Raw genomic sequence first — 25,860 nt, forward strand, 5'->3', positions numbered from 1 at the left:
AAAAAAAAAAAAGGAAAAAAGAATCCACTTCTACAGTATTTCACTGAATCAAGTCTCTAAACCCAGAAACAATCCTATTATTACACCTAGATTTAGTCTGGCATTCACAACTTGTGTGTTAAGAGAGATAGAGAATGTCCTCAGGCTGCTTCTCCCTCGTAAGGCTCCTGTGCTATGGGCTTTCCTCTCTGGGGAAGGCGAAAAGGAGTGAACTTTTCCTGAGGGCTTGGAGATCTTCCCAGCATCTTTTCCTTCAGTTCCTGGACCCTCCCCACCCCTCTCACCCTGAACCCGGCTCAAGTCCGGTTTCAAAATAGTTCTTTTAAGGCAGGGAAAGGTAAAAACAGTTGAAGGCCATTGAAGATATTTCTGTTTTAGTGTTTAACACTGAAAGTAAACGCGACTGGCCCCACGATTTCGGATTTCCCCATATTTTACCCAGCCCGTTTCCAGTTCCATGGGCACTTGCAGGTCTGAGGCTACTAGGACTACCCTCAGTTCTAGGGCATAGAAAATTCGAATCCCTTGTCTCAGAATGATTCTTTGAGTTCCATCTTCCTCCGCTGAATTTCAATTTGCCGCGGATGACTTATTTCATCCAAGCGTGAGAAGCCCTGAATGGACATAGGAAATTCTTTGTTACCAGACCTAATAGTTATGTACCAAAATAGCTTTCACTATGTTTTGATTCACAGCGATTAAATGTCACGCAACTCGCTGTACCTTCAAAGTTGTTAACAAGAAGCGCCTATAGCAGGTAGTCGTGGCCGAGTGGTTAAGGCGATGGACTTGAAATCCATTGGGGTTTCCCCGCGCAGGTTCAAGTCCTGCCGACTACGGTTTTATCCGCACCTGACGAAGGTTCCTTTGCAGAATTTCCTACCATTATCAGCCGAAACTGTTCTGTAGTCTTGTTCACCCTGCGTCATTCGTCACCTGTTTCCGTTGGGTGTATATAACCTGTCCTCCTGAAATACTGGCATCTTCAAATGGAGGAGTAAGTATACTACGCTGTGAGCGTGATATCAAATCCTGAATCGAGGAAGGCCGTTCCTTTTTCCTCATTTACAGGTCATGCCAACTTGGATTCTCTCAGCATCAAAGTCAGATTCCATCCTCTCCTAGGATGGAGGTGCTTTCACTGCTACTATCTGTTCTGGGGAACTCAAGATTTATAAAAACAGTATATATTCTAACAGCTACAATTTTTGAAGCCTTACTATGCCCCAGGCATTGAATTGGCATTACATGGATTATCTCACTTAATCACCAATAGAACCCTATCAGGTAGATAATATTAGCACCATTTTAAAGATGAAGAAACTGAGGATTGACTCGCCCAACACTGCACAGTAAAATGGTATCTGAACCATCGACTTAAAAAAAATTTATTTGAGTATAGTTGATTTACAATGTTGTGTTGGTTTCTTCTGTACAGCAAAGTGAATCAGTTACACATACATATACCTATATCCACCCTTTTTAAGATTCTTTTCCCATAGGGGTTAACAGAGTATTGAGTAGAGTTCCTTGTGCTAAACAGTATGTCCTTATTAGGTATCTATTTTATATATAGTAGTGTGTATATGTCAATCCCAATCTCCCAATATATCCCTCCCCTCCTTTCCCCCTGATAACCATAAGTTGTTTTCTACATCCATGACTCTGTTTCTATAGATTAAATAAGTTCATTTGTACCTTTTCTTAGATTCCACATATAAGTGATATCATTTGATATTTGTCTTTCTCTGTCTGACTTCTTTCACTTAGTATGATGATCTCTAGGTCCATGTATGTTGCTGCAAATGGTATTATTTCATTCTTTGTTATGGCTGAGTAGTATTCCATTGTATATATGTGCCACATCTTCTTTATCCATTCCTCTGTTGATGGACACTTAGGTTGCTTCCATGTCCTGGCTATTGTAAACAGTGCTGCAATGAACATTGGGGTGCATGTATCCTCTCGGATTATGGTTTTCTTTGATATATGCCCAGGAGTGGGATTGCTGGATCATATGGTAGTTCTATTTTTAATTTTTTAAGGAACCTCCATACTGTTCTCCATAGTGGCTCTACCAATTTACATTGGAGGGTTCCAAAGGGAGGGTTCCTTTTACTCCATACCCTCTCCAGCATTTATTGTTTGTAGACTTTTTGATGAAGGCCATTCTGACCGGTGTGAGGTGATACATCATTGTAGTTTTGATTTGCATTTCTCTGATAATTAGTGATGTCGAGCATCTTTTCATGTGCTTTTTGGCCATCTGTATGTCTTCTTTGGAGAAATGTCTGTTTAGATCTTCTGCCCATTTTTTGACTGTGTTGTTTGTTTTTTCTGTCGACTTACTTAAACATGGTTGTGAACATTTATCTGGGCTTTACAGTTGATTCAGGAAACAAAATATGAATTCAGAAACTCAGTACTTTGATTCCCATGCAGAAGAAAGTGGGAAGAAAAGGTCCAGGTAGGAGCAGAGAATATGTGGAAAAACAAAAGGAAGGAGAAACAGGAGGGGGTAGGGAGGGAGAGAAGGAGAAGGAGGAAGGCTAGGAGATGGACGGGATGGAACAGAAGAGAAGCCAGCAGGGTACCAAATACAGGAATGTCCTCACCCCTTCAGGACACTCTTATTCTGAGCTTCTTCGGTCACAGAAGCCCCTTGTTCTGACAGGCATCTTTGCACCATCTCCACTCTTCAAAATCAGCCCCAGATGTCAAGGCATTTCTAAAATCCACCTCCTCTACAAAGTCACTTGCATTGTTTCCAATTATGGCTATTATAAATAATGTTGCCATGATTATTCTTATATATGTTTTTCAGTGAATACAAACAAGGATTTTTGCTGGGTGGAGACACTTGTGGATGGAATTGCAGAGTCACGATTGCAGTCATTGTGTATGCTCAAGCTTTAGTATGTAATGCCAAAACACTTCTGCAAGTGATTGAACCAATTTATATTCCCATGTATGAGAGAGTCCAGTAGCTCCACATCCTTGATAATACTTGGTATTATCTGTCTTTTGTTATTTTATTTTAACCCTTCTAGTAGGTAAATATTTGTGATGGTTCATTTTACGTGTCAACCTGTTGGGCCACAGTGCCCAGATATGTGGTCAACCATTAATCCATGCTTTTGTGATGTTTCTCTGAGGGTGTTTTTGGATGAGAGTAACATTTAAGTTAGTGGATTCTGAGTAAAGCAGATCGTCCTCCATAATATGGGTGGGCCTCATCCAATTGCAAAAATAAAATAAAAGACTGGTCTCCCTCGTAAGAGGGAAATCTGCCAACAGTCAGCCTTCAGACTGAACTGCAGCATCAGCTCTTCCTGGGTCACCAGCTTGCTGCTCACTCTGCAGATTTTGGACTTGCCAGCCTCCATAATCACATGAGCCAATTCCTCAAAAGAAATCTCCTTCACACATCCTATTGGTTTTGTTTCTCTGGTAAACTCTAACAAATAAAATAGTGGAATCTAATTGTTTTACTTTTCACTTTTTCTGAGGACGAATGAAGATCACCCTTTTGTATGCTTATTGGTTATTTTGATATATCTTTTGTGAAGGACCTGTAGAACTCTTTTGCCCATTTTTCTAATGGATTGTCTATGCTTTCCATATTTGTTTTACTTATTCATGTCTACCTGTGTTTATACGTGTCAAGAGTTTAGCTAAGCTATTCCATGGTATTACTGCCTTAGCATCCAATTTGTTTGGCCAAGCAGTGTGCAGGGATCTGGAGCTGATACTAGCCTTGTCATGCAAGTGCATGCCCTAGATAGCGGCCTACAGAGTCTCAAACAAATGTAAGTTACTGATATTACCTCCCCAACAGCCCTTGTGATCAACTGTCATCCCTGCACAGGACCATTCCCTTGTATACCCCTTAGATTAGACCCCTTTGGAATTTACCAAAAGAACTTACTCTCTCTTTTGGTTTGAATTGATCAATCCCGCCTTAGTCTGTGAACCCAAAGAACTCTACCCATGGACCCTAATAAAAACATGTGCCCCAGGTCCTATTGGTCTGTCTTGTCTATACTCTGCCTTGACCTCCCCCATGTGGACCCTTGAAGTATGCAGTGTACTACTTCCTCCTTGACCTGTGAATAATAAACTTCTCTATTTCAATTTCTCTGTAGTCTGTTGTTGAAACTTGACTGACGCACCATCTGGCATCCTGTGCTCTACTTAACAATTGTTAATTTAACAAAGTCATAACAATGCATCTATATCTGAATCTATATTCTAGACACAGTCTTTTGTTAGGTATATGTAATACAAATATCTTCTCTAAGATTTGTCTTGTACTTGGTTACTGGTGGACAGTAGTTCCCAATGCTGAAGTCTAATATATAAATATATCTTTTGCGGTGACTGCTCTTTGTGCTCTGTTTTACAAATTCTTGCATACTCCAACGTCATGAAGATATTATCCTAACTTATCTTTCATAAACATTATTTCATGTTTAAATATACATTTCATCAGAGTTTTGTTACATCGTGATTCACTTATTTCCATAATACCCAATTGAGCCACCAATTTATTGAATTTCAATTTATTGAAAAGAACGGTCTCTCCCTAGTGCACTGCAGGGTGGCCTTTGTTTTAAATCAAGTGGCTGTATAAGTGGGTCTGTTTAGGATGCATTCTTCTGTTCCATCAGTTTATTTATCCATTCCTGAGTTCCCCCTCCCCCTTCAGAAAGCCTTAATTCGTAAAGTCTGATATCCTGTCACAAGCATATTACTTGGAGCTTCGAATCTTGTTGAAAGCAGCAATGTTGACACTCCTCACATGCTCCTGGAACTTGGGAATCTCCTCTTCCCGCAAGTCTGTGATCACTTTTTCTCATCTTCCTCCACACATTTTATATGCATCCAGGGGCACCAATTTCGAGTTGCCTAGGCCAGCCAGTTCAGCTGGATGGAGCACACATGGACCCCAGCTGTGCCAGGTCGGTATCACCATTCCAGAGTTTGATGTCTAGGAGGACGGAGGTCTTGAACATGGGATTTTTGATCTTGGCATTTGGCCTCAGTAGTTCTTTTTGCATTTAAATAGAAGGCAGCTTTGTGACCACCTAGAGGGGTGGGATAGGGAGGGTGGGAGGGAGGGTGACGCAAGAGGGAAGAGATATGGGAACATATGTATATGTATAACTGATTCACTTTGTTGTAAAGCAGAAACTAACGCACCACTGTAAAATAGTTATACTTCAATAAAGATGTTAAAAAAAAAAAGATCCCGCATGCTGCACTGCATGACCAAGAAAAAATAAAATTAGATTTATTTGTATGTTGAATGGCATGAAAATCATTGTCAAGTAAGAAGGGATGCTTAACCTTCCCTAGATTATATTTGTATGGGTAAATACCATTAATATAAATATTTTAGAAAAAAAATAGAAGGCAGGTGCCAGACAACCATAATCTCATAACTCTCAATGAGCATTCTCAGTCCTGTGTCAGTTAAACCTAGAGTTCCCTCTGGGCCTTAAAGTAGCTTTGATACTTGCGCTGAAATGTTTTCTGATTAGAGCAGCGGGGAGTAGAAGTGACGGAAACGGGGGAGGGTGCTGTAGTTGAGAAGAACTGGCAGGAGGGTCCCCGTGTAGTTCAGTTCCCAGTCCCAGAGATCAGTAGTGGCCATCGCCGAACACACTCCAGAATTCAGAAGAAGCTGCAGCAACTGCCGCAGAATCTGAGGTCACCTGCTCAAGATCGCTAACCAGAGTGAGTTCCGCAGCTTTCATGTTAAAGAAAGAGGGTGTGTAATATGCGATTCTAAGCAGTGACAACACGATTGTTGGGAATTCTAAAATAGGTGACGAGATACAAAATAACGCCATCTCCCCGTCGGGGAATCGAACCCCGGTCTCCCGCGTGACAGGCGGGGATACTCACCACTATACTAACGAGGAAGACGGTGACTGGCGCTCCTTAAAGATACCTAATAAATGTAAGTACTATTGTTCGTGTTCTTTTAGCCGACAGATTTTGTGTTCTACTGTTTATTACCTATGATCCTGAACTCCCTCGGACTCGTCCGCGACCAACCAAGTGTCGCTCCAGCCCTTCTCTCAGCCCTCTCGCTGTACCCACCTCCGCCCCGGAGCTGAAACTGCAGGCCAGGCAGGACAGCCTGCTCTTTTGACAGTGATGGCGTCGGTTTCATTGACGGTTTGTCGTACTAGATTTGCAAACAGAGAATCCAGGAGAGCAAAGCAGTTGAACCATTGATTCCCCGGAATCTCCCTGCTAACTGACCGAAGACTGGGCTAGGAAACAGGGCTCCTTTCCATTGCGGAAGAAAAACTACAAAGAGTTGTCTTGAAAATATAGGCTTCCAGCGGGTTTGGAGGGCAGGGAAACTCAAGGTGTTCCGGAGAACAGTGCGGAGGCTCCGCTGGCGGGAAAATGATTAGGGCTTTACTTATTAAGACACCTTTAATTTTAATAAAAAGTAATGAAATAATAATAACTTCCGTTCCCCATAGCCGTGGAGTTTGGGCCTGGGCAGAGAACACGATAAGTTTAGTCAAGATCTCGCAACGCTGTGGTTTCGTTTCAATTTTCTCTCAGCGGAGCAATTCCCAACTAGGCAAAGAACACGATAAGTTTAGTCAAGATCTCGCAACGCTGTGGTTTCGTTTCAATTTTCTCTCAGCGGAGCAATTCCCAACTACTTTCACTCGGGAAAAAAAGTGATTTCCATCGTCGGCAGGATTCGAACCTGCGTACGAAGACCCCAATGGATTTCTAGTCCATCGCCTTAACCACTCGGCCACGACTACACAACTCAGCTTTTTTTTTTTTTTTTTTTTTTTTTTTCAAATTATAGACAAGAAAGAACGGACCAGGGTGACCATACAAGAAAGTCGGTTTTGAGAGTTGAATACAAGCCTTCAGGTAAAATAAAGGTTTGATTTAAAAAAAAAAAACAATTAAGTCCAACCTCTCATGCCTCCTACGCGATCGAGAGCGCTTGTGTGAGAGTCCTCACCGCATGATCATCGGTGTTTCAAGCAAACAAGTCAATTCAGTAAACTCTGAGCGAATGCCTGCCGGCCCTGGAGACTAGGCTGTGGTCTGAGCTTGGGCTCTGGAGGGTCTGCAACTAGAACCAAACTTTGCTTACTCCGAGGTGCAGTCAGATCCTAACTTCAACCCCCACTGAACACTTGTCTTTGAACAGCTTGTCTTCCAATAGTCCTGGACACTCATAAGCACACTGAAGAGAGAGTGGGAGATTAGATAGCTTGTGTGAAATCATCACTTTGACCTACTCGGAAACAGGGCAGCAACAGCTGATGATTTACATGATTACAATGTCCACCGCAGCATTGTTTGTAACAGCAAAAATATGAAAGTAAAAATTTCAGTCAGGGTTCAATAAGACAAGCAGAACCACTGGGATGGATATATACATATCATATATGTATGAGGTTTGTAGGGCTTGGTAAAATAGTCTCTATGATGCTGAAGCTCGAAATCCACAGAGGTTGTCAAGAAGGGAAGATGAGTGTAAGGTGGGGAAGATTAGAACAAGCTGGAACCCACAAGCATGAACTGGAGGCCCATGCAATGGATTGATATCTGTGTCAGCTCTGGTTGCCCCTGACCTTGGTGGTGCAGGTGTCGAGTGGCAGCCAGAGCCCTTCATTTGGAGGTAAACACACACATTTGGTCCAGGAAAGGAGGACGGTGAAGGAGGATCCAGGGGAATGTGAGGCAGCTGCAGGCCCAAATGTTGCCACATGACAAGTCAGCAGATGAGTTAATGTGAGCTACAGAATGGCTTTGATTTGACTTTCTCCCTCCAAATTTCCTACAAGAATATCTCTTGGGGACCATCCAACCAGAAACACACAGGAAAAGGAATTCTGGGGAATGTAGTTCAACCTGGCCAAGTTGATACAGAGATGAAGATAATGTTTTTGTACTTACTTATATATAATACCAATAGCTTACCATTTTAGTTACTGTAGATTTATAAGTAATTACATATGTCTTGATATATATATATTGTGTAATTCCTCCAATTTTGCTATCTTCAATATTTTCTTGTTTTTTAATTTGCTCTACATTTCCAAATGTGTTTTTGAAACTCTGAGTTAACTTCCATAAAATACATATTTGGAGGCTGATTGGGATTTCATGGAATCTATTGATCAATGTGGAAATAGTTGTCATTTTGAGAAGATTGAGTCTTCCAGAAAAATAAACATAGTACTTTCCTCCATTTAATTTCCACCAGAAGTAGTTTGTAGTTTTTAATATAGATTTCTTGCACATCTTCTGTTAGATTTATTCCTAGACTTTTATGTTTTTGCTGCAAATGGAATATTTGAATTTTAATTTCCACTTGTTATACACACATACACTTTGTATATGGTCTATAATGAAAAGAAGAAACACAGACAAATAATAGTTAAGCTTAGCTGAAATTGGGCATCTACATATTACTTCAAATGTGAAGTAGAGTGACTGAAGAAATAATTTAGGAATAACTCTGTTACACAGTATCACGTTTTAATATTTTAACCACTAACATTTTGTTTTGTTTTGTTTTTAAAATTAAATTTAATTTTTAAATTGAAGTATAGATGCTGTACAATATTATATAAGTTACAGGCATACAATAGAGTGATTCACAATTTTTAAAGGTTATACCCCACTTATAATAAAATATTGGCTATACTCCCCATGTTGTATGATATAGCTTGGTAGCTTATTTTATACCTAATAGTTTTAATAAACACTAACATTTAAATAACATAATGGTAATAATTAATATTTAAATTAAAATGTTGATTAAATTTTAGGTTTATTTTTATAGTCTAGACAGGTGTTTCTTAATTATGAACTTTGATGGTGATGTCACAGAAAAGCTGATGTAAATGCACTTTTCATTTTCACCTGATACAAAACCATTAGACCCCAAAATTATTTTATTATATTCACACGCTCCAACCATGCATAATACTACTGTGTAATACTTCCATTTTGTACCTATATCTTAAATATCAGTCATCGTTAAAAATGTTTATTGCCTTGCTTGCTATAGAATCTTGCATACTATTCTTCCATCAGGTCTAATATTATATTTAATAGTTTCCTCATCACCTATGTTACACCTAATGTTCAAACTGTATTTGGGGTTTAATTTCCATGAGTGTATTTTTATTATTGTTCTGTTTCTTTTCCTTTTTTAACTTATTTTGATATAATTTCAAATTTATGAAAAAATTGCAAGGGTAGTACAGAGAATTTTCATAAATCCTTTACCTAGATTCCCCAAATGTTAACAATTTATCATATGTGCTTTTTCTTGATAGATATAGACAGATTTACATATGTATAACTTTTTTCTTAACTATTGAGTGAATTTTAGACAATGTCTCCCTTTACCTTAAATACTTCATTATGTATTTTCTTAAAACATGGACCTTCTCCTTCCTAACCATGGAATAATTATAAAATCAGGGTTGAAACTCAATCTACACACCTTGTTAATGTTTTTCCAATAGTGTGAATCCTTTATTTCAAGAAAAATACATTACATTCAGCTGACATGTCTCTTTAGTCCTTTAATCTGGATTGAGTTCCTCAATCTTGCTTTGTTTTTCATTTCATTTACATTTTGAAAAATCAGGTCAGATATTTTGTAGAATGCCCCCTCACTTTGAATTCGTCTGTTGGTTCCTGAGAGTTAAATTCAGATAATGCGTTTTCAGCACGAATACCACACTACTGAGGTTGTGTCCTGTGCATTTCATCATATAGAGAGGCACATGATGTTGAATGTCCTAATACTTGAAATACTAACTATGATCAACTGATTAAGGAGGTATCTGACAAGTTTCTCCCCTGTCACAAGTTTCCTTTTGTGTTACTCATCACATGATTTATTCTGCTCGCTTCTTTTTCATTACATTTAGTTGTCTTGAAAAGAATAAGTTAAAAGAAGAAGAAACTTAACATTTGAGTGGAAGAACAAGAATAGGTTGTCAGAGCCACAAAATTCAGAAAGATGACTTAAATATCCTGTCTGGGAAGCAAGCCCTTGTATTGCAGTTAACAGACCAGTGCACACACCACTATACTAAAAAAAAAGCACCTAGCGAAGAGTACCGCTTGTTTCACCTTATCACAGGCTCCTGGGCTGGGTCATCTACGAGATAATGTTGGTTTGCTTGCTGGTGTGACGATTCTTACTAGAATCATAAATAGAATATCTCAGATTCGACTCCCTGCAAACGGAGCAGTGAGTCAGGATTTCATGAAGTGTACTTTTCTAAGCGAGATATATTTTTTGTGTGTGTTCTCTCAAATAGGGCGTAATTCCGTGGACAAGAAAATCTGAGGTGGGGGTTTGAGCGTTTCGCTCAAAGAAAGAAATTCAGGAAAAAAAAAAAAAGAACACCTTACCGTAGTCGGCAGGATTCGAACCTGCGCGGGGAGACCCCAATGGATTTCTAGTCCATCGCCTTAACCACTCGGCCACGACTACATCTGCCAAGCTGAGGTGGAGTGACAGAAATCACGTGGCAGGTACAAACACGTCTCCTTCGTGAGCTGAGCGGAAACGCTGAGGTGAAACGAGAATTAGGAAGCGAGGCCAACCTCGGACATCCCCTGGAATCAAGAACACCGGAATGAGATAGAGCCCTCACCGCGTGAGCATTAGCGTTACCAGCAAACTTCAAATAACACTCCGGGGCGCAGCCTCTGGGGAGCGTCTGCAATCCCCATGCACTGGCACCAAACCTAGCCCGTATCAAGGGAGAGCCAGGACCTTTTTCTAGTCCGGGATGTTCGGGCATCCAAGGGCCTGCTCCGGGATGAAGGCCGCTGTGCCAAGTGGGTTCCAGGCAGAAAATTGCTTCCGCTGATTTGTGTCCCAGGTGGACCGCGCGAAAAATGACGTGGAAAGCTGCCTCGCCATGATATTGCTAAGGCTTTAAGGCTCACAATTTTTGTTTGATTTTTGGCCGGCGCAGGGGCCATTTCTTTCTAAAGTTAACCAACGCAACAGGTTGTTGTGTTTTTGTTTTTCTCCTTATATTTCGACCTTAGTTTCTCAGCCACAATGTTTTCCCAAGTCCTGAAACTGATTTTTGTCTAGCCTGCTTAGGAGGTCTTAATCTAATTTTTAGAAGAAGACGGACGAGGACAAGGGGGAAGACAACGAAGGGCTGGGGGAGAAAACGAAGACAGAAGGATCTGTCAAGCGGTCCAGACAGAAGAGGCAGAGGGAGCAGAGTGGTGAAGAGTGAAGCGGCTCCGGGGATGAGGAGAGACTGTTTTTCACCGAAATAAAATCAACTCTAAGAAACCTCATGGTTTAATGGAAGAAGGGAGTCTGCTCTGAGTATTAAGCCGAGTTTTGGATAGAGAAGCCAGATTCCATATTTAGCTAAGCAGCCTATTATTTGAACTGTCGTTCCTATCAAAATGAAAATCACATAAACATTCTTCAAAAATCATGGCAAGTTATAACATAACTAATTGCAAACTTAAAGTAAAATATAAGTTGTGATACAGATGTTGTCATATTTAGTCATATCACAGCCCTTTTATTTGGTCTACACATTTTTAACAAGCCTATAACATTGTAGGTAAATTCCTTTGGGACTCTAGTTTGAAGCGACTTAAACACTGAAGAAATGACAGAACGTTTCATGCTTTAAAAATATCTGAGCCCCCCCCCCAAAAAAAAATTGACTGCAATCAAGATGAACTGAATTTAATCATTTTTTTCACTTACAATAAAATAGAGATCCTTGTAAGTTTCAACCTTGTTTACTTTTCTCTCCATTACTATGTATGGACTGAAAAAAAAAAGATAGCCTGGCAGAATCGATTCAGATAAAAGAAGTGAATTTGAGTTCAGCTTCATGAAACAAAATCGTTCTACCCATTTTAGTCCCAAACTGGAAACAATCCAAAGTCCATCAGCAATAGAAAAGATAAATAATTGCTGTTTATACAAAGGAATAGTAGAGCAATGAGAATAAATGATTTCAACTGCACACAAATTGGGAGAATCTCAAAACATAGTATTTGAGTGATGCCAGACATAAAGGCATACATAGCTCATTATTTTATTTATATATAGTTCAAAACAGGCAAAACAAATCTTTGGTGTTAGAAATCAGAAAGGTGATCGTTGAAAGCAGAGAAAGGCCATGAGACGGGCTGTTGGAGATGCTGGGAATGGTTCTGTTTCTCATTCTGGGTGCTGTCTACATAGGTGTGTTCACTTTGTGGAAATTTCTTAAGCTGTAAATTATGGGTTATGTACTTTTCCACATTAATATTGTGTTATATTATATGTCAAAAATTTACTTAAGAAACAAAAACTCTCAAGGTATTTTAAGCAAAAGGGGGATTAATAAGAACACAGAAGCTTACAAAATTTTTGGCACAGAGGGATGAAGGGAGGTGCCAGCTCTAATTCACCCCTGCAGAAATGATTCCCAAAACAACCCTGCAGTAATAGTCTCCCAGAGAGGTTGCCATTGTCTACAATGAAGAAAATAGGAAATCAAAATGCTGCCGCTGGAATCGTTGATTTCAGGGGTCTATTGCCTGAACTGTAGTGCAGATATCTGTAGGCTTCTGCAACAGCAGTGTTCTCTCTAGGAAAGTTGCTCTCAAAATTTAGTATGAAAGCTATCTATCATGACAGAAAGCAAGTCAGCCAGGTCTTAATTTATAAAGGTGAGTGAGAGAAGACAAGGAGAGGCCAATGCCACTAAAGAGAGGTTTGATGTTACAGTTTCCCTAGAAACAGTTCCTCTAGAAACTACTCAGGGCCACAGGGGGAAGTACCAGTGTTGGTCAGGAGGCAGAAAAGAGCAAGAGGAAGGCACAAGTTACAGACTTTATTGGGATTTCCATAGGAAAGGAAAAGCAAGTCAGAGTAAACAGTTTAGGATTAGATCATTTTAATAATCCGGGGAGTTTGGGGGCATAGGGCCTGTCCCTAGTTATCTGGTACCTGGCCCTGGGCTTATTTAGGGCAGGAGAAATATGGGCTTGATGTGTGAGAGCTAGATAAATGAGGTGGTAGCAGGAAATGTAAACAACTCTGGTGGTTAATTTGGACCTGTGGTTAATGGGTAACAAATAGACAAACACAGAACAGTCAGAAAGCAATTTACATTTCTAAGCAAGGTGCCAAATGTTGCTGCTGGTGTTGGTTTGAGGACCACACTTTGAGAATTCCATGTTCTGGAGTGTGCCATGCTACTAGATGTGAATTAGCAAAAAAACTGATGCCCCTCACCTGTGTTCCTTTGCAGAATATCACAATTTATCCATGACAATGCTTGTTAGCACAAAACAACTGAATTAGAAGGCGCCTTATGTCCACCTTAGAAAACTCCCAGAAAAAGCTTAAATCACACCTAGCTGCAAGGGAGCTAGGAAAATGTAGTTTTAACCTCCTAGCCTCTGTAGTACAGGAAGGTTCACTTGGGAGAGATGGAAATAGATGATTACTGGCCATCTACTATACCCTGTACAGACACTGAAGCGGAAATGTTCTGTCAAAAATGGAGGCTCTTCCCAGAGGATTAAAAATAATGTGTCAGTACTGCGCTGAGAGCAAGCTGATTGACACTGTCCTTGAAAGAGGACCCCCACAGTGACCAGCTTATCAGCCATCATCACAAGAGATACTACCCAGATTCCCACCATCTGATTTATTACCTATTGTCTTTTTTTCTTACTGATTTTAAGGAGTTCTGTATACAGTCTAGACATAAATCTTTTGTCAGATATACTTATTAAAAACATCTCCCACTCTGCCTTTTCACATTGTTAATGGTGTCTTTGGATGTACTGAAATTCTTAAGTTTAAAAAAGTCTAATTAACCTATCTTTTATGGTTATTGCTTTTTGTGCTTATTATACAGGAAATCCTTGGCAACCCAAAGTTCATGAAGATAGTCTCCTGCTTTCCTCTGTAAGTTTTATTATTTTACGTTGCTCATTTAGGGCTTTAATTCATCTTGAATTAATTTAGCGAATAGTTTACAGAAGAGGCCAATGTCCACATTGTTTTCCTTTGTATATCCAGTTGACCCAGCACCATCTTTTGAAAAGTCTATCATTTTCCCCTTTGAGTTGCAGTGACACTTTGTTATATGTATGTGGCTTTGTATCAGCATATGTATTTTGTTCCCATGATCTCTTTCTTTATCTTTACATAAATAGTATATTTTATTAATCACCATAGCTTTAGAATAAGTCTTGTTATGTGGTAGTAAAAGTCCTCCAGATTTGTTCTTCCTTTGAAAGATTTCCTGTACTATTCTAGGTCTTTTCTACCTGCACATATATTTTAGAAACAGTTTGTCAATTCTATCAGAAGTATTCTTTGAGCATTTTATTTCAAATACATTGAATCTGAGCCTTTCAATCAATGAATATGATGTATCTTTTCATTTATTTAGATATTACTAAAAATTCTCTGCACAGTGATTTGGAGTTTTTAATATAGCACTCTTGCACAATCTTATTACATTTATTATTGTATTTATTATTAGGATATTGGTAATTTTCTTTGCTATTGTAAATGACAAAAAAGTTGTCTATTTTTGCCAGTATATATGAATACAACATATATTTGAATATGGGGTTTTGTATCCAGTAAATTTGCTATTTTTACTTATTAATTCTAATAATTTGTATATCTGGGGGGATTTTCCAAGCACTTAATGATATCATCTGCAAATGATGACAGTCCTATTTCTTCATTTACAATCTTAATATCTTTTAATTCTTTGTCTTATTTTATTTCATGGCCTAAGACCCCCAATACAATGTTGAATAGCAGTGGTGATAGTGGTCCTGATTGTCCTGGTCCCAATAACTGGGAGAAAGTGTCAAATATTTACCATAATTGGGATGATGGATGTAGGATTTTGTATATATGCATCATGGGATTAAGAAATCTCCTTTCTATTCGTAGACTGCTGGAAATTTTTAATGATTGGCATTTAATTTTTTCAAATGTTTTTCTTGCATCTACTAATATGATCTTTTGTTTTTTCTCTTACATTTTGTAATAAATTTAAAGTGATTGAGTTTTTATATATAAAACAAATTTCATATTACTAAAACAAGCATTACCTTTTCACTTTGACTCTTCTCTCTCTATATTACTGGATCTGATGGCTATTATTTTGTTTAGTGGTTTTGCATCTAGAATGTTTAACACAAAGTTTGACCTGCACTTTCCTCTCTAGTAACATCTTTGTCAGATTTTAGTATGAAGATTTTGCCGGCCTCATTAAGGAATTAAGTTAATTTAAGTGAAAATGAGGCTGTTAAAATGGGCACTAATTTAACCTGACTAGTATCCTTATAAGAAGAGGAAATTTGGGCACAAAAAGAGATGCCAGGGATAAGCAAGCACAGAGGAAAGACCAGGTGAGGATATAGAGAGAAGGTCACGATCTGCAAGCCAAGGGAAGAGGCCTCAGGAGAAACCAAACCTGTGGACACCTTGATCTTGGACTTCCAGCCTCCAGAACTGTGAGAAAATTAATTTCTGTTGCTTAAGCCACTTGATCTGTGGTATTCTGTCATGGCAACCATAGTAAACTAATAAAGAAGGTAATTATGATTTTTAAGTTCTTTAATGAACTTCAGACTATTTAAACTTTTCATTTCTTCTTGTGTCTGCTGTGGCAGGTTGTTTATATAGAAACCTGTAATTTATCTTCTATTGTTAAAGTTATTCCCCAAAACTATTCATTTTATCCTCTGACTCTAATTTGATATCAGTAAGATCTTTAATGTTGTCCTCTTTTTATCCCTGTTATTTTTTTCTTTCTTTAAAAAAATCAGTCAATTTGGGGTAGCAATTTTACTAACAAGCGAATTTTTGCTTTGTTGATTTTGTCTATTTTTCCTTTCTTTTTCAGTGATTACAGCTCTTATTATTTCTTTCCTTCTAACTTTTAGAGTTTAATTTTTTAAACTCTAAAACCTAGCTATATTTTTAAGCTAGGTTCTTGAGATGAAAGCTTAGATCATTAAATTTCAATTTTCCCTCTTTTTAGTATGTGAATCTGGAGCTAAAAATTCGACTTTAAGCACTGTTTGGGCTTCATGTCACAAGTTGTGATATGTCTTATTTTCATTATCATTCAGTTAAAAATATTTTATAGTTTTAAAAACCTTATTTGACCAATGGGTTTATTTAGCACTGTATTACTTAATATTGCAACATTTAGGAATTTTCTATTTATCTATGCTATTGATATTGATTTTTATTTAGTTGTACTGTGCTCAGAGAACATATTCTGTGTGATCTCAATCTTCTGAAATTTGTTGACACCTGCATTATACTTAGCATTTGGTGATTTTGTTAAATGTTTCATGTATACCTCAAAAACAGAGATATTCTTCAGTTGGGTATAGTATTAATCCTATTGCTTAAAATTTTCTGACTAAATTTTTGCCTGTTTGTTGCAGTAGTTATTTCTATAGAAGTGTTAAAATATTCAACTATGATTATGGATTTTTGTATTTCTCCACTTAGCTCTGCCAATCTTTTGTTTTCCATACTTTGAAGCTGTTATTATGTGCATATAAAATTGTTATATCTTTTTACTAAATTGACCCTGGAGGTTATGAAATAGCCTCATTATTTCTAGTAATGCTACTTTCTTGAGAGTCTACAAATACCACATTATCACTAAAATGGTTCTGGTCTGTCTTTTTTGGTTACTTGTTCTTAAATATCTTGTACATTCTTTTACTTCAATCCTTTAAAAAAAAACAATATGTTAAACTGTATGCCATATAAAGAACATGTAGTTCAGGGTAAATTTTTTCCAGTGTGACAATCTTCGTTTTTTAATTGAAATATTTAGTCTACTTACATTCAAGATAAATTGTATTTAGTTAAGTTTAAGTCTACCATCTTGCTCTTCTTTTAATTTTGCCAGTATGTTCTTGTTCTCTAATTTCTGCTTTCTTAATCCCTTTTAGATTGAAAGTATTTATATTATTTTACTTCTCTTTGGATTGATTTTTACTTATATTTTTATTTTATTGAATTTACTTTTATTATATTTACTCTTAAACAGTTGTTTTTGATGCTATTGAAATGGAAACTTTAAATTTTTAATTTCCAATTGTTTGTTGTTGGTACATATTAACACATTTGATATGTCATATACTGACCATGAAACCAACTACTATGTTAATTCACCTATTAATTCCAATTTTCAAATCCTTTATTTTTCTTTAACCCAGGAATACCTTTTATTATGTCTTGTAATGCACAGCTGCAAGTGAGGAATTCTCCTTACTTTTGTTTGAGTTAAACCATCCTTACTTTGCTTTAATTTTTCTCATTTTCTAAATTTAGGTGTAATTTGCATACTGAAAAGACCACAAATTGTAATTATACAGGTTGATGAATTTTTACTTATGCATATACTTGTGTAACAATCACCATGATCAAGATATAGAATATTTTCTATTCTCTGAAAGGGTTTCTGTAAGATTGATATTATTTATCTCTTATTTGTATAGAAGAATTCACAAGAGATTCTACCTAGGCCTGGAGGTTTATAGGAGTGACTTTTTAAATTATGGATTAAATTTTTTAATAGGCATGAGACAATTCAGATTTCCTATTGCTTTCTGTGTTCCTTGTGGTATACTGTATTTTTCAAAGAATGCATCCATTTTATTAACTGCTTCAGGTATATTGACATAAAGATGTTTATGATACCATTCTTGTTTTTAAAATATATCTAGGATATATATGAATATCAGCTATTTCCTTCCTGTTGTGGTATTTTGTGTTTTAACTTACACTTTTTTTTTATTAGCTATTCTTGTTTGGGGTTTATCTATTTCATCAATTTTTTTCAAAGAACCAACCTTTTACTTTGTTGATTTTCTCTGATGTATTGTCTGCTTTCCATTTATTGATTTCTGCACTTATTTTAATAGTTCCTTCTACTTTTTGCATTTAAGTTCCCAGTTTTTTTTATAGCTTCTTGAGTTAGATCACTGATTTCCAACCTTTTCCTTGTTCTAATACATGCAACTAAAGACAAAAATTTCCCTCTAAAAATAGCTTTAGCTACATTAGACAAATTATGATGTGTCATATTTTCATTATTATTCAGCTCAAAGTATTTTAAAACTTCTATTGTGTTTTCTTCATTGATCCATGGATTATATAGACATGTATTGCTTTCCTTCCAAACACTCAAGAGTTTTCTGGTAGTCTTTCTGCAATGTACAAAGATTGAGCCTTTGTTATGGCCGGTCTATTTAGTTTTTCTTTACTCTTGAAGACATACCCTTGCTCTTCCTGTTTGGTCCTTACAGCTGGGTTTGTCACTTACTGCTTAAGAGGTATGCTTCTGAAGTCTCAAATGACAGCTGATAGTGTTTATCGGGTTCCCTCCAACTGGGAGAGGTATGAACCTCTGTTTCTCCAGAACTAAGCAGCTGCTGAATCTCTACAGATCATTAGCCTTCCAGCTGCTCTTTCCTACAGAGTTTTGGAACATCTTCCTGTGTGTGTGCAATTTAGGAATTAGCCAATGCTGTAAGGAGAATTTATACATGGAAATTTGAGCTCCTTCTCTGTGGTTCCCTCATTATCTGAATTTTGACCCTCAGGTCCTATGGATTTTGGTAGCCAAACACTGACGAGTGTCTGCTCAGTCCAGGGCAACTGCTTCTTTCCACTTGGAGTCTATTCTAAAATGCTGCAAAATAGAACATGTGCCTCGAGAGCAAGCTCTTGTGCAACTCATATCATGTGTTTCCCTTCTCTCAAAGATGTCGCCCTTCAAGCCCTGCCTCTGTTGATTGCTCATCCATGCCTTTATAGTTCTTATCTATGATCAACCATTTTTTCCTCTGTAAAAAATAAAAAAGAATATTTTGTCTATGATGAAAAGAAGTAATAGTTAGGGACAAATGAGATTCAATGTTAGTTGAAAAAGAATGGACTTTGACCACTCAACTGTGCAATAGAATGACTGAAGAAATAATCTAGTGTCTGGCAGTGCTGCATAATAATATTAACTTTTAAATTCGACTACCAAAATTTGATAAAATGTTAAAAATTAATTCTAAATTAAAATTTCAAATTTATTCTTATATTTTGGAAGGATGTTCCTTCATTAAAAAGAAAAGCTGTTTGGCTTTGAACATGGGCCACAAAAAAAAAAATTTTTAAGACTCATCCATTCAGCAATTGGTCCAAAGTATGTATCATGTTTTGAGTGAACATCTGATTCTAACCTTATTCATTATTATAAAGGAGCATAGAATAATCTGGATTATGGCCACACCTTCCCATCATACATGTTATTGCTGTACCATCTTATTTTCATATCCCCAAATGTAGTCATTATTGAACAATACTGTTTTAGGCACGCACTTTCCATTTAGCTTTTCTCATGTGTTATGAATTTTCTTGCTCACTGTAGCAGTCTGCATCCCATTCCTTCATCAATTCTAAACTCTTATTCATTAATTTACTTCTTATCTCTTTTATATCTATGGTTCAAATTGCATATCTCTGCTTTTAAATGTCAATGAATATATTTTTCATTTATAGTTTTATTAGTCTTTTTTTCTTTTAACTTTTTATTTTAAAATAATTTAATTTTGAAATAATTTCAGACTGACAGAAAAGTTACAAGAATACAGAGAATTCCTGGCTATCCCAGTCCCCAAATGTTAGCATATTTAGCATATTACTGCATTTTCTTTTCCTTTTCTCTCTGCCATATACATGAGAGAAAAGTATACACACACACACATATATATGCTTTTAAAATATATACTCTTAAATGTGTATATATGCATATATTTTAAAGTACATATGTACACATAATAGTATATATTTACATCACATCAAGATGTAATCTTCACTTGTCACCAAACCGGCTGGATCACTTGGTAATTGTGGAGAGGCCATCCTCTCTTCATGTTACTTCCTGAACCCCTTGGTGGTTAACTAGAAGAGAGACAATGGCCAACGTGTAGCGGAATTGAACCATGGTCTCCAGCATGACAGGTAGAGATATACACTACTGCACTAATGTGGAAAACACAGTATGCTACTCTGGAGGAATCTCAATACAGTTGCTCACTGTGGTCTTTATTACGTCACTGTGCAGGCTACGTTTCCTGCTATCAAGCATACATTATGCGATTCAGTGTCCGAGCCGAATCTGTTCAAGTCTAGCCTTGAGTCCACTCCAGTCCGTCCCTCACTTCCCAGAACAGGCAGCACAGTGGGGCGGACTGCGATGGCGCTATGTGAGAACCTTACGGTAAAAGACAAAATGGAACCAATGCACCGGTTCCTATCTACACTCACAGCCATGATCTGAATCTACCGAACACGGGAGGTAGTTGCTAAACCCTAGCAGGGGAATCCGCCGACTCCAGAAATACTTTCAAGTTTCCAAGGCATAAAGTGCAGAGGCAAAGGAAAATAAACGTATTTGTAAACCGGTATGTTCAAGTGATAAGCTTCGTATTTTGCCTGCTACAGGGAGCGTAGTCGGCAGGATTCGAACCTGCGCGGGGAAACCCCAATGGATTTCTAGTCCATCGCCTTAACCACTCGGCCACGACTACACGAACAACTAAAATTGCTGTTAAATCCTTAAATAGAAATTTCACTGGCTGATGTAAGGTAAGGGCAAAAACGCAAGAAAGGATAAAAATGAGCTGGAGTGCAAGAAAACGCACTCTGCAAATTGGATAGAAACCCTCAGGTGAAGTGCAAGTTTGGCATGGAGGTCAACCTCGCTGGGCAACTGCGGGAGTCGAGAGCACTAAAAGGGGCTGTCCTCACCGCATCAGCAATAGGTTTTCCAGACAACTTGAGGCCTCTGTAATGTCCTCACCTGGAACCAAACTAACCTCCCAATGAAGTGGAATCAGACTGTCATCCTAGTTTTAGGCCTGATGCGTGTAGCTTTTGTTTGGAACTTTCAGGCACTGAAGCTCCTTGAAGAGCTAGTGGCTAGCGGCTTTCAGAGAGGAACTTATTTCGATGACTTGGCGTCCTGAGTAAAGGGCGAGGGAAATGATGCAGAAAAGCCTCCTTGCATCCCCTTGCTCTGGTGTCCCCAAGTGCTTAGCCCACATCAATCCTAAGGGAACATAAATCCCATTGTGTTTGCACTGTGCTTTGCATTTCACAGTGTGTTTCCACGCTTCTGTCACGTTAAGAACAAAATTTATCGATGGTTCGTGAGTTCCTGTCGCCCCTGGAACCTGGCTACCTTCTAAAAGGAAGATCCTAGTTTGATTTTTGGCCAAGACAGGAGTTCATGTTCTCGAAATTTAACCAACGCAAATGTTTCCTTTCCCCCTTCTTACTTTTCCATTTGAGTCAAAACTGAGGGTCACGTGTTTTCCTGAGCCTGTCCAGTGCAAACATTACTGTAATTGGTTTTTGTCTACTTCTTGGTATTACTTACTAATGATTTAAGAAAAGAGGAAGACGATCACAAACAGAGAAATCACGTTGCCTAAACAGAGAAGTGAGGAAGAGGGACGAGAAGGGAGAGGGAGAAGGAGAAGTAGAGAAGAGAGTGAGACGAAGAGAGAGAGACGTAAGATGTCCAGTGGTTTTATGGGAGACGACCTGCTCTGACAGGATAGGCATGAAGCAGTTTTGATAGAAATTATGCTATAAAAGATTGCTGTCCATAATTTATACATATCACTTTATTTGATGTATAGATTTTTATCAAGCATATATATATATATTTTTTCCTTAAGTCATTTGGAACGCTAGTTTTGCCTGAAGTTACATACCAAAGAAAACCTTCTGTGCTTAAAAAATATATATATATGCAGGTACTTCCCTGGTTGCACAGTGGTTGGGAATCCGCCTGCTGGTGCAGGGGACACGGGTTCGAGCCCTGGTCCGGGGAGATCCCACATGCCGCGGAGGAACTGGGCCCATGCACCACAACTACTGGGCCTGCGCTCTGGAGCCCGTGAGCCACAACTACTGAGCCTGAGTGCCACAACTATTGAAGCCCACGCGCCTGGAGCCCGTGCACTGCAGCGAGAAGCCACCCAATGAGAAGCCCGGGAACCGCAACGAAGAGTGGCCCCCGCTTGCCGCAACTAGAGAAAAGCCCGCGCGCAGCAACAAAGACCCAAGGCAGCCAAAAATAAAAATAAATAAATAAATTTTATATATGCATATATATGCATATAGATATACAAAACAGAAAGCAATTAGTGATGCATTTGAACCAAAATTATTTATCAACAGGTGTTTGTTTTAGGGTAACAGGGAACAAGGACTGGACACAGCTGCAACTTTTACTGCACTGAAAAAAATTTTAAACATATCAGAATGGATCTCAGTAAAGGAAGAGCCAGGGTTGAGTTGTAAGAAACACAAAGTAGTCTAGTTATTATTTTAGGCCGAAACTGGAAACAACCCAAATGTCCACCTACAGTAGAAAAGACATATTGAGAGGTTTTCCCAATGTAACACCACACCACGAGAGTGAATGAATTACACGTACACACAACCAAATGGATTAAATCTCACTAACTAATATTGAGTGGAAAAAGCCAGACAAAAAACACGTTATAGTGCATTCCAACTTTTGAAAGTTCAAAAACAGGTGAAATTAATGTTCCTTGCACAGTAGAAATCAGGGTAATGATTACCCTTGGTAAGTAGTGACTGGGAGGTCCCACTACCCTTGGAAGGAGTTTCTGGGATTCTGATAATGATTTTGGTTCTCAAATTGGGTGCTGGGTACATGGGTGTGTTTGCTTTGTGTAAATGCATTGAGTGGTTCGCTTTCATATGTTTTTTGTGTGTATCTGTTAAGCTGTGGTTAAATATTTTTATTTTAAAAAATTATTCATCAATAGGATGCAAAACTTTTGCTGCCATTAAAAGGCACGTAATGCATGAATATTTATTGATGACATACTAAGATATTCATTATGTATTTCTTGAGTAAAAAAAAATCTGGTTATTACCAAAATTATGGCCATTGTGCAGAAAGATACATCATTAAGGTAGGGTTGTATCTTAAATTATTAAACTATGCGTTTTCTGTGAATTTCCATCCTTTTCTGTTCTCTATTTGGTAACCTGAGTTAATTAAATGAGTTGATTCAAATAAAGTACCTAGAGCTAGGAGCCAAGTAAAAACTCAAGAAGCTTAGGCTTTTATTCACTAGATTATACCTTATATGCAGAGAGTGTTTCTTATTAGTGTTTGGCACATAGAAGGTACTCAATATTTTGCATATACACTCAGGGAGTATCTATATGCTGCTTGCTATGGTTGCTTACTTTTTTAATGTGTACACCCAGTTGCTAAAACTACAAAGAGAAGTCACTGAGGACAGAAATTTTACATATATATACGTTTTTTTCGATACATATGTACTTCAATTTGTATCGAAAGCCTCGTTTGTATAAGGTGTAGCTGAAAATTTTCCAAACCATCAAAAAATCATTCCTTTTGCTTAACAGTTCTTTTCTCAATTTGTCTCTCTCCTCACATATTTTGCTATAAATAGCACACAGAAACCAGGATGCACTTTCCACTCGTTGCTTGGAAATCTCCTCAGCTAAATATTCAAGTTCATTACTTACAAGTTGTTTTTCACCCAACTGCAGAACACAATTCAGCCAAGTTCTGCCACTTTACAACAAGAATCAGTTTTCTTCCAGTTTCTAACTACACATCCCTCATTTCCTGCTGAGACCTTAACAGAAGCACCTTTAACATTTATATATTTTTAAAATTAATACACTTTAAAAAAAGTTTTAGGTTTACAGAAAAACCCCATATACTCTCACCACTGCCCCTCCCCCTAGTTTTCCCTATTAACATTCTTGCACTAGTACGGTGCATTTGTTACAACTGACGAGCAAATATTGATAAATTATTATTGACTAAAGACCATAGTTTATATTAAGGGTTCACCCTGTGTGTCTGACATTCTATGGGGTTTGACAAATGTATAATGACATAGAGCCACCATTACAATATCATACAAAATAATTTCACTGCCCTAAAAATCCCCTGTGCTACAACCATTCATCCCTCCATCCCTTCCCCAAACCCCTAGCAACCACTGATCTTTGCTGTCTCCATAGTTTTGACTTTTCCAGAATGTTATATAGTTTGATCGCACAGTATGTAGCCTTTTCACATTAGCTTCTTTCACTCAGCAATTTGCATTTAATGTTCCTTTGTGGGTTTTTTTGGTAGCTTGATTGTTCATTTCCTTTCATTGCTAAATAATATTACATTGTATGGATGTACTGCAGTTTAGTCATTTGCCTATTGAAGAACATCTTGGTTGCTTCCAAGTTTCAGCAATTAGGTTTTCGTGTGCGCATAAGTTTTCAACTCATTTAGGCAAATACCAAGGAGTACAATTGCTGGATCATATTGTAGGAGTGTGCTTAGTTTCGAAAGAAACTGCCAAACTGTCCTCTAAAGTAGCTGTACCATCTTGCACTCCCACTAGCAATGAATGAGAGATGCATTCTTTCTTAAACTTAGGAAATTGTTCATCTCTTTACTAGGGACTCTAGTGTTAAAGATTAAAAGTGGGAGCTTGGGACCAAAGTACTACATTCAAGTCTTAGCTTCCCCATTTATTGGTTATGTCACCTTGGGCAGGTTACTCAACTCATCTGTGCCTTAGTTTCCTTTGTAGTAAAGAAGGAATAATAATGAAAAACTTCATTAGATTGTTTTAAGAATTAAATAAGTCAGGTGTAAAGCACTTAGAACACTGCCTGGCACATGGAAAGTGTTAAATGATAGCTGATTTCATGTGCTCTCTCCTTCCTGATGGGCAATCATCCACATGTTGGCTTTCCATCCTCAGTCCTTTATATCTATCTATCACTTTCTTCTATTTCATTCAATTTTTTTCTTTTGAACCACGCAGCTTTAAAAGAATATCCTATACATAACCGATTCACTTTTCCATAGCATCAATTCAGTTCTTCTCCAGTACGATTTTAGTTATGTTCCTGCATTTTATATGCTTGCATGTGTTTTAATCCCTTTTCATCTAGTGTTTTTATTTCAGTCTGTTCTCTCACAGCTTTCATTCCTGTTTCACTTAGGCCATGTCTTCCTGATTTCCAAGTTTAGTGTTTTGTCAGTCAACAGGCTGAGTGACTTGACCTTAGCCCCACTGTACAAGTATGGAGATGCACTGAAGCACAGTAAAGTGCTTGGGCCACACATTTAAAAATACACAAACCAACCTACTTCTGTTGGATTCTTTTCTCCCAAGAACACACCGACAGACTTGCGTTGGGCTCCATTTGAAAGTCGTGGTTGAGCGTCAATATAATGGGTCACGACCAGAATTTTTTAAACAAAGGGATAGAACACTAAATACAATGCAGGACAGGTAATAAAGGCAAGTTACGTATTGTGAAATACTTGTTTGCGTTTTTGTTTTTTGCGGTACGCGGGCCTCTCACTGTTGGGGCCTCTCCCGTTGCGGAGCACAGGCTCCGGACGCGCAGGCTCAGCGGCCATGGCTCACGGGCCCAGCCGCTCCGCGGCCTGTGGGATCTTCCCGGACCGGGGCACGAACCTATGTCCCCTGCATGGGCAGACGGACTCTCAACCACTGCGCCAGGAGGGAAGGCCGTAATTTTAAAATTATATATGTGTGTAAATGTGTATTCTTAAAATCAGTCCGGTCACACACGCTTGCGAGTCACTGCTCTAACGCATACTTTTACCTGAGACGTGTACGAACGACCAGGGGGTAGAACGAACGACCAGGGGGTAGAACACTCGTCCCGGC

General features: G+C 38.2%; 1 long non-coding RNA gene and 5 other non-coding genes across 6 annotated transcripts; 1 reads left to right on the forward strand and 5 right to left on the reverse strand.

Moving 5' to 3' along the window:
* The first annotated feature begins 757 nt into the window (after positions 1–757).
* Positions 758–839, forward strand: TRNAS-UGA (transfer RNA serine (anticodon UGA)). The gene has a single exon. It is a non-coding gene; the product is annotated as a tRNA-Ser (tRNA).
* A 5,016-nt stretch (positions 840–5,855) lies between these two features.
* Positions 5,856–5,927, reverse strand: TRNAD-GUC (transfer RNA aspartic acid (anticodon GUC)). Its single transcript has one exon. It is a non-coding gene; the product is annotated as a tRNA-Asp (tRNA).
* A 791-nt stretch (positions 5,928–6,718) lies between these two features.
* On the reverse strand, positions 6,719–6,800 carry TRNAS-AGA (transfer RNA serine (anticodon AGA)). The gene has a single exon. It is a non-coding gene; the product is annotated as a tRNA-Ser (tRNA).
* Positions 6,801–7,055: 255 nt separating this feature from the next.
* On the reverse strand, positions 7,056–25,828 carry LOC136792028 (uncharacterized). Its single transcript, XR_010835135.1, has 3 exons — positions 25,796–25,828; positions 10,438–10,644; positions 7,056–7,123 (listed from the first exon to the last, which is right to left on the reverse strand). It is a non-coding gene; the product is annotated as an uncharacterized lncRNA (long non-coding RNA).
* TRNAS-AGA (transfer RNA serine (anticodon AGA)) lies at positions 10,438–10,519 on the reverse strand. The gene has a single exon. It is a non-coding gene; the product is annotated as a tRNA-Ser (tRNA).
* TRNAS-AGA (transfer RNA serine (anticodon AGA)) lies at positions 20,574–20,655 on the reverse strand. The gene has a single exon. It is a non-coding gene; the product is annotated as a tRNA-Ser (tRNA).
* Positions 25,829–25,860: the final 32 nt, after the last annotated feature.

This window comes from Kogia breviceps, chromosome 10 (genome assembly GCF_026419965.1).
Source record: "Kogia breviceps isolate mKogBre1 chromosome 10, mKogBre1 haplotype 1, whole genome shotgun sequence".
In the NCBI taxonomy this organism is placed as follows: domain Eukaryota; kingdom Metazoa; phylum Chordata; class Mammalia; order Artiodactyla; family Physeteridae; genus Kogia; species Kogia breviceps.